At 44.7% G+C, this 9,544-nt stretch overlaps 1 pseudogene; it reads right to left on the bottom strand.

Moving 5' to 3' along the window:
• Positions 1–1,186: 1,186 nt before the first annotated feature.
• Positions 1,187–2,061, bottom strand: LOC118553440 (large ribosomal subunit protein eL8 pseudogene; annotated as a pseudogene).
• Between the last annotated feature and the right edge of the window lie 7,483 nt (positions 2,062–9,544).

Below are 9,544 nucleotides of genomic sequence, written 5' to 3'. Positions count from 1 at the left end.
TTATGTCAAAGAAAAAGTAGGGAAAAACAGTAAATTTGATTGTGTTTGGGTGGTGAAGTTATGGGTGACTTTCTTTTTATTTTTCTAACAATAATTGTTATTTTTAGAATAGTGACATCTAATGAGGCACTATTTGGGGTGTTTTATATATTTAACTTATTTAATCTCTCAGAAACCCTATGAAATAGGTATATTTTTATGCCCCATCTGCAAAAAAGAGACAAACAGGGAGTTGAAGTACATTTCCCATTATGACACAGCTTTGAAGTAGTGGAATAGTAGAGTGAAATATTTGAATTTGCCTGCAGGGCTGTATTTTCTCCTTATAATAAGTCTGTATTGCTTTCTATTGAAAGCCTTAAAATAACTTAAAAAAATAAATAAATAAACAGTCACATACAACTTGCTATAGAAATTCAAAGGAAGAAGGCCCTCCAGCCTGGGAATCAGGGAAGTCTTAGAGAGGCTGAATGGGATTTAAATATGCACTACTTGGGGTACCTGGGTGGCTCAGTTGGTTAAGGGTCCGACTCTTTTTTTTTTTTTTTTTAAGATTTTATTTATTTGACAGGGAGAGACACAGGGAGAGAGGGAACACAAGCAGGGGGAGCAGGAGAGGGAGAAGCAGGCTTCCCGCGGAGCAGGGAGCCCAATGCGGGGCTCAATCCCAGGACCCTGGGATCATGACCTGAGCCGAAGGCAGACGCTTAATGACTGAGCCACCCAGGCGCCCCTAAGGGTCTGACTCTTGATTTTAGTTCAGGTCATGATCTCAGGGTCATATATAGAGCCCCACATTGGGCTCTGGTGCTCAGTGTGGAATCTCCCTCTCCCTCTGCCCCTCCCCCTCTGTGTGCTCACTCTCTTTATCTCAAAATAAATAAATAAAATCTTTAAAAATAAATAAATATGCACTACTTAAAGGAAGGGCCTGTTAGGGGATGGAACAGCAGGAGCTAAGGCAATCAAACTTGCCATCAGTGGCCTGCAAACAGTGAAGATGCATTGTTTTTATTCCTAGTGTTTACATTTTATTCAGTGTCTTAGATCACCTTCCATCTCCTGGGAAAGTTTATTCTGCTCCTGCATAGAGCCTGCTTTTTCCCAAAATCCAATGCCCTTTCAGAAAATGTCAACACTAGAAGGTACCATTCAAGCAAGGGTCCCTTCTGCACTATTCTTTTTTTTTTTTTTTTTTGAAAGACAACATTTTATTACTTTTATGTACAGAAAATTCAACAGTGTCCACTCAGCCCAGTTTGGTGGCCAGTTCTTTAGCCTTTGCCTTTTCCAGCTTGGCGATGCGAGCCACAGACTTCGGACCCAGGACGTTGCCTCCCAAGTGGCGGCGGATCTCATCGTATCTGTCATTGTAGTTGGTCCTGATGGCTTCCACCAGCTTTGCCAGAGCTCCTTTGTCTTCTGAGTTGACCTGTGTGAAGGCGACAGTGGTGCAGGTCTTCCTGTGGACCAGATGCCCCAGCCTGGCCTTCCCCTTGATAATGCAGTAGGGAACCCCCATCTTACGACACAGGGCAGGCGGGAAAACCACCAGCTCAATGGGATCCACATCATGTGCAATCACTACCAGCTGAGGCTTCTTGTTTTTCCACCAAGGTGGTGACAGTGTTAACCCCAGCTTGAAGGACAGGTGGCCTCTTAGTGGGGACATCCCCTTTGCCCGCAGCTTTCTTCTTGGCCCCGGGCCAACAATCTCTGCTTCTTCTCCTGCTTTGTCTCTGGTCTGTACTTGTGGGCCAGCTTAAGCAGTTGAGTAGCTGTCTGGTGATCCAAGGCCTGGGTGAACTGGTTAATTGCGGGAGGCACTTTTAGACGTTTATAGAGAATAGCCCTTTGCTGTTGCAGCCGGATGTAGGGGGGCCATTTGACAAAGCGGGTGAGGTCCCTTTTGGGCTGGATGTCCTGTCTGATGCCAAAATTCTTGGGCCTCTTCTCAAACAGGGGATTGACCACCTTCTTGGCCTCCTGCTTCTTCACGACAGCAGGGGCCAGGGCCACCTTCTTCCCCTTCACCTTCTTCCCTTTCGGCATCTTGGGTTGCTGGAGCCCTTCTGCACTATTCTTAACAGGAAACTCACCTCTTTCCCTAAAGAGCCCATTTCCCTGTCAGAAAACTGTAATGAGTAGGAAATTTTTCTTTATAGTTTTGACTTAAGTTTAACTTTCTATAACTTTTCCCCATTGGTCTAGTTTGCCCCCAGAAAGTATTCAAAGTAACACTAAAAGCACCTCAGTTCCAAGGTGCTCTGTTATTGGACTTGTCCTGATTTTTTCTTCTCCAAGATAAAAATCTTCAGTTCATTCAGCAATTTTCCATGTGACTTGGTGCTCAGACTTTTCCCATCTTACCCACTCTTTTCAGAAATCACTGCAGTTGGTGAATGGTCCTGTTAAAATAATTGCCCAGAACTGAACAAGACTCTCCAGTGACAGAATAGGGAAATGATTATCTACTGTGACCTGGGCCCCATCTATTAATGTAAGCCAGGCTAGGAACCTCTTCACTCTTTGCCCCATATGAGATGTCATCAACCAAATTCCCTGGACTTTTTTCATATAAATCTGTGTGAAAATAGGTACTCCCAAGTCTGTACTAATACAATTAATTTTTTCTAACCTAAATATAGATATTAATATGCTGGTCAACAAACTAGAATATGGGCCTGGTATTTGGGTAAAAAAAATCCAATAATGGAATTTTATAGTTTGACTTTTCAGAATAGAATCAACACTAAATCATTTGGCTTGGATTTTGAGGAAAAGACAGGGAGGCTGGGTCATGATGTTGCAGATACGGAGGTTGTATGTTGGGGTGGGTGAAGTATATTCTGGAGCTATATGGGAAGGTTCAGGCAAATCTGCCTTTCCCTAGTAGGACAGAGGAAAGACATACACTTCAATCAAGAGTCTCCTGAGCCCACGGAGAGCACTAGACTATCTCACATTTGGTGAGGGGCAACATCTGTCCCAATGTTACGTGCAAGTCATGGACACATGCTCATCCATGATGACAGTGCCACCAATTCAAGCTAAAAGTAGGGAAAAGATTAGAACAATGTAATGACTTTTCATAAAGTTAGATGTATTCAATTTAAAGGATTATTCTTCATTCTGAGATTCTGTCCTTCTGACATGTTTGGTATTAAGTGTTCTTTTTGTGAAATAAATGGTTGAAACTTTTTTTACAAATGTAATTATTTAGCAAATGAAAAGGAAGATAGAGCAGAGAAACAAAAGAAATTGAAATCTTCCTGACATCGATGACTAGCTTTTAAGATCAGCCCTTGTCTGAACACCACCCCGTAACCATGCATAATCATTTTGTAAGCCAATAACTTTCCTTATTGTTTAAACCAATCCAAGTTGTATAGTTGCTATAACCTGGTACAAGACACAGGGAAAGGGAATTCCATTATTGTTAAATTACTGAATGGTCTCAGCCGAGTTCTCCATGTGGCCTTGGAACACAGGCACAGTTTCCTGGCTTGTTTGGTTGGCAACGTTGTGCACTAGTCACTTCCTTCTGTTTCCTTTTCTATGCCATCTTCCACCACTGGAGTTCCAGCAGAATTTCCTTGATATGTAACACACATCAGGTCTCTTATTACTTGAATAGTTTAGACAAGGTTGAAGTTCTAAGCACTGATCCAGAGTCCTTTCTCTTTTACCTTCTTGCCATCAATAGGATTCTCTTCTAACCACAGGCTTGGAGGCCATGGGTCTGTCACACAAGGTAGCAGAGACTGGCTGAACATAGCTATCAGGTTCTTCTCCTTTCTGGGCACACAGAGAAACTGTATTTCCATGTTCTCCTTTAGTTAGGAGTAGGTGTATAGTCAAGGTCTCCAAGAATATGGCTGTAAGTCTAAGGCCTTCAACAAGTAGGTGTGTGTCCTCCACCCTCTTGGTCTCCTTCCACGGGCTGGATGCAGAAGACAGTGAGGCCCCAGGGGATAACCGAGCCACAAGATGGAAATAGGCTGGGTCCTTGAATCAGCTCATGGAAGAGAGCCACCTACCAACCTGAACCATGTGCCTTGGTTTGTTGTCTGGGTGAGAAATAAACTGTTAGATCTGAGCCATTATATGTTTGGGTTCTCACAGTTATGGCAGCCAACAACATCCTAACTAGTAAATCTGACGTGCTCACTATCCTTCTCTGCCCACAGGCTTAGTTTAAGCTGTTCTCTCGGTTCTGTGTTTCCTTGGAGAAGCAGCCTCTTTTATGCCCTGAGCCTCCTGTTTTTCCCCTCTTCTCTTCAGTTGTGGGCTAACACTTTCAAAGTAGCCCCCTCAATTCGATCAGCACACCCCGCATAGGAACTTGCCCAGAGGAAGTCCCCAACCAATGTGTCCTCTCCCTGCTCTGTGGGGCAGAGCTGAACCTCAGAGATCAGCCAGCAGACTTCCTGAGGCTCTCTCTCTCTTTACTTCTGTGTGTTCTTTCTCAAAAGCAAATGAAGTTAAAGATCAGACAGGGCGGAAGAATTAAAAGCACCAGAGCAGTGGATTACAAAAGCCCATTCACGGTCCTGGACTGAGCTTTCTGCATCAGCATTGCCTGGGAAGAATTTTGTGAGACCGAGATGCATGGGCCTCACACTCAGAAGTTTTGATTTGATGTTTCTAAAATGGTTGACTAGGGTCTGTATTTTTAATGTATCTTTGAGACCCTGACGCATCAGCACTGTGCTAGACAATGGCCTATCAGTGAGCAGCAGGGCTGGGAACACGAATAGCAAAGCATCCCATGATGGTCAGTAAGAGCACGTGGGGAAGAGCTTGCGATTTGAAGTCACACTTAAGTTTGAATCCAGGCTCTACCACTAACAAGTTCCATGACTGGTAAACTTCCTTAATGTCTCTGAACAGCCCTGAATTATTAAGTGGGTTTTATAATGCCTCAAAACTTACATGAAATAATGACTATAAAGTCCCTGGCATAAAGAGCAAAATAAATAGTAGGTATATAGGGGTGTGTGGCTGTGTGTGTGAGAGAGAGAGAGACACAAGTCTGTCCATAGAGAAATGACAGGTGTGACAGCTTCCATACCCAGGAAGAAGAGGATCTGGAAGAACACGGCTTGTTTGGCATCTTCTCCCTCTCAGGGATCTCCTGACAGTGAACTATTTGGGCGGCTGGTTTGGTCTGCTCCCACTACTAGAAACAGCCAGCAGAGAGAGCTATTTTGCACCTGTCTGAGATTTTGAATCTACCCAGAGTTTGGGTTTTCCCCTCCCTCCTTCCTTAAAGGAAAAGAAAGTGGAGCCACCCCCCCCACCCCCGTTCTGTTCCCTGATCCCATAAAGCTTCCTCGTGCAGACGAGGCATAGGGCAGTCTCAGCATCCCCTGAGTACAAAGTAGGCCCTATTAAGGGCAGTTGGCCTCCTACCCTCTGCTCTTCCCAGGGCGGGGCCCTGCGGCTTCCCTGCTTCTGGAAAAAGCTCTTCCCATCACCCAGGACCTCAGACCCTTCTCCCTCCGGCCCATCCGTTCCCATGTTAATTCCCATGCTCGGCGCCAGGCCCTGCTTGACTGCAGGATCATCCTGGGCGCTCCACTTAACATCTGAGCCTCCATCTCCTAACGCGCACAGCATCAGTTAATTCACAGGCTTCTCAGGAGGAATGACGAGATGATCCACGGGAAAGTGCTCACGATCGGCAAGCGCCACGCGAGCGTCCCGCATTAATGTTAACATCTAGCAGGAAGCCTCAAGTCCCCGGGCTGGCATCACACAAGTCCCCTCCTTCTCTGCCAGCCTTGGCCCCTGTTCCTCCCCCCCGGCAGAGGGTGAAGAAAGCTGAAGCATTCTTCTGCTCAATTTAATTCACATCCCGAGTCCCAGATGCTTATGAACACACCCAGAAGCCCAGCCGTCCGCTGAGTCTCCTCCACGCCACAGGGAACTGGGGCAGCCGGGTTTTGCTACAAGAAGATTCACACTTAGAGAAAGGGGACCGTCGGGTTAGGAAAGTGATCCTAGAAGACCCTACTAGGAGTTTCCCAAAGGGCTTTGAGCTTAAAGAGAAAATGTCACCTTGGTCCCAGGCCAGAGAAAAGAGCCATGAACCGCAGGTCAGCAGCTCTTACTTCCAGAGCTGCACAAGCGTGGGGAGAAAAGAACATCAGATGCCACTACACCTCCGTTTCCTTGCCTGGAAAATACAGATAATCACAACCTGCTCTTCCCACTACTTCACAGGGGTTTTAGGAGGGTGATACCAAATTATTACAATCACGAAAATAACGTTTAGCACTTACCATATGCCAGACCCTGTTTTCAGTGTTTTACACTCAAATCCTCAGAACAATTCCATGTGAGAGGTACTATTATCCCCATCTTCTAGATAAGGAAACTAAGTATAAGGGAACTATCGTGCTGAATAGACAGAATTTGAGTGACAGCTGCAGAAGGTTCTCATGCCTGCCTCCCTCACACCTGGGGTGCTCTCCCTCCCCAGACCAGGCAGCGGAATCTGGAAGCCCCCTGAGTGCCGGGAGGCTTCCCTTCAACCCCCCACCGTGCTGGGCCAAGGGCCCTACCCCGCAGACGGCTAGGCTTGATGATTTCTAAAGGGAAGCACTTATTTGTGACACTGGGAATTCTCAGAAATTATAATGAGGGCAAATCGGTTTTGATTCATTATATGTCAGGCACTGTGCTAAGCACTGAGCAGGCATTGTTGGCTTTTTTCTTTAATGGTCTTGTGAGGTTAGTGCTATTGATGTTGCCATTTTACATTTAAGGCTTAAAAAGCATAAGACTCCAGGGGCGCCTGGGTGGCTCAGTCATTAAGCATCTGCCTTTGGCTCAGGTCATGATCCCGGGGTCCTGGGATCGAGCCCCACATCGGGCTCCCTGCTCGGCGGGGAGCCTGCTTCTCCCTCTCCCATTCCCCCCTGCTTGTGTTCCCTCTCTCACTGTCTCTCTCTGTCAAATAAATAAATAAAATCCTTAAAAAAAAGAAACATAAGCCTCCAGAGCAGTGGTCAGCAAGCAATAGACCACGTGCCAGGCACCAGTTTTCGTAATTAAAGTTTTATTGGAACACAGTTGTGCCCATTCATGTAAGTATTGTTTATGTTTGCTTTTGCACTACAAACAGCAGAGTTGAGTAGTTACAAAAGGCACCTGGCAAGGCCTGCCAGCCTAAAGCATCACGGAATTATCACGTGGCCCTTTGAGAAAGTTTACGGATCCCTGCTTTGGAACCAAACTGCCTGCGTTTCAATTCTGGCTCTGCCTCTTATCAGCTGTGCAACCTTGAACAAGTTATTTCACTTCTCTGGCCTCTGGCTTCCTCATCTATAAATTGGGGAGAATAACAGAATCTACAGCATAGGATTTCTGCGAGGCTTGCGTTAATACGCTGGTTTGTAAAGTACGGCCTCACAGACAACAGCATGTCCTCTGGGAACTAGAAATGCAAATTCTGCTTCACCCCACACTTACTAAATCAGAAAATTTGGGGGCCAGGCCCCGCAATCTGTGCTTTAACAAGCTCCCAGGTGATTCTGATGCCCGCTGAAGTCGGAGAACCCCTGACGCTGTATTGAAAGCAGTTCCCCCAGTAAGTGCAAAGGTTTGCTATTATGATTTACTTCAGACTGGTATTTAATCAACCTCTATGTGTTTTGTGGGTTTGTCTTGAAAATCAGCCTTAAATTCATAAGCTCTTAGTAGGAGGAATAGCATTTGACTTTTCTTTTGTATCCACCTAGTACCAAGCACACTTTAGGTGCTTATTCAACACTATTTGATTGGTTGAACAATTTCTAAAAATGGGGTTGTTTTCCTGGGATCTATGAAGCAGAAGTGGCCTGGAGTACGTGGGTGGACCTCAGCAAATCTTTGTGTCTCCTGACATGCGCAAATGTTTGCATGGACGGGTCTGCATTTTTCTCTATAGATGCCCCAATATTTTCAGCACAGTCTCAAAGACTCCCCAGCATTTTAAATAGCACTGCTCCAGAACACAAGCAGCCACAGGTTAAGGTAAAGGACTGTAAGTGCCATCATACTGGAACGGGAAGCCCTAGGAACTTACCCTTTCCATGGAGCACGGGAGGAGCCTGAATTCAAAAATGGTCTCCTCTGTCCTTTCTCTATTTCCCCCTCTCTGCCCCTACCCCAGCCATCTCTGCCCTCCTCCTGGATTCTCTTTCTCCCCGAAATACTGCTTCTCCTCTTCCAGCTGCTAAAGAAAGTGGGGTAGACAACTCTGCATCACATCATGGAGATGGCTGTTTAATTTGAGATGAGTGTTATGTTCCTCATTGCTCAGGGCCCCCTTTGATCCACCAACATTTGCTTCTTTTATCCCCATACAGAGCATACATTAGTGCCCTGAATGCTTCCTGGTTTTGCTGTCTTTTAGAGGCCATCAGAGATTGTTTATTTGGGAAAGCAGATGGATATCTTGTTTAATGTCAAAATAATTATTATTTGGTTGGTCTGACAGTTTATTTACGCTTTCAATGTTTTTATGTTTACATCGAAAGAGCATTGCTAAAATTATATTTTATCTGTTAAAGTAAACAGGATATGATGACCTTTTTAACCATTTTTTCTGAGGAGTTGGTTTATTAAAATGGTTAGAAGATAACGGAACCAATTGGGAGTGGTCACTCGCATTGAAATGTACAGCTGCATGCTTTCTATTTGTACAAAAGCAGGAAAGAAGCAGTAAACAATGCTTTAAAGAAGGCGCAGTATAATGCAGTGGTTAAGAATAGACTTTAGCTCCGGTTTCAAATCCCAGTGAATAATCCCAGAGATAATGTGCCCACTGTTTCTCTTTTCAATGAATCACCATAAGCTAGTTCATCTACCTGGAAGAGTTTCTCCAGGCCACACACTTTTATCATTTGCATTTAGCAACTTTTATTGGTAAACTAGTTCTCTGGTTTACCAAAGAAGTACAAGGGAAGAATGCTCTCCTGGCAGTTTGCTCCCACTAAGGTACTTGGGAAGAGCCATAGTGAATGGGGATTAACCAGCTCAGCCTCCGCTGGGAGCTCTTCTGGTTATTTTGACTTTACTCTTGTGCATTTTATTAGTTCTTTATTTTTCATAGGACTGCAGCCTTCTATCACAATAAACATGTATTACTACATGCTAATTCATTAATGTAGTCAATTCAGATTGTTTCTAGTTGCTTTTCAGTTGTTTTGCTAGCTGTTTGGTAGAATACATGTATTGGTTTAACCTCAGATCTGCTTTCTCAAATTCAAGTTACTTTCCCCAGTTTACTGTGGCTCATAGAGACTCCTCTTTCTTTAGGATGTCATTTCTTAAAAGCACTTCTCTATACCCTGGGAGGAATGAATTTAGAAATGGTTGTATTTGTATGGTAGGTTGCCAGGTTTGGAGTTTGTTCCAAGTCTGTGAAGTCTTTGGATTTCCCTCTCTGCCATGGAGAGATGGGTAAGGTGATTAGAATCAGGACTGGAAAAAAAGGCTGCCTGAGCCCATTATATCCCAGAAAGTAAGACATAGTGGGGCTAGCTTCTTGATT

Source organism: Halichoerus grypus, chromosome 4, assembly GCF_964656455.1.
Source record: "Halichoerus grypus chromosome 4, mHalGry1.hap1.1, whole genome shotgun sequence".
NCBI classification, from domain to species: domain Eukaryota; kingdom Metazoa; phylum Chordata; class Mammalia; order Carnivora; family Phocidae; genus Halichoerus; species Halichoerus grypus.
This window is presented reverse-complemented; position numbering and strand designations above follow the sequence as displayed.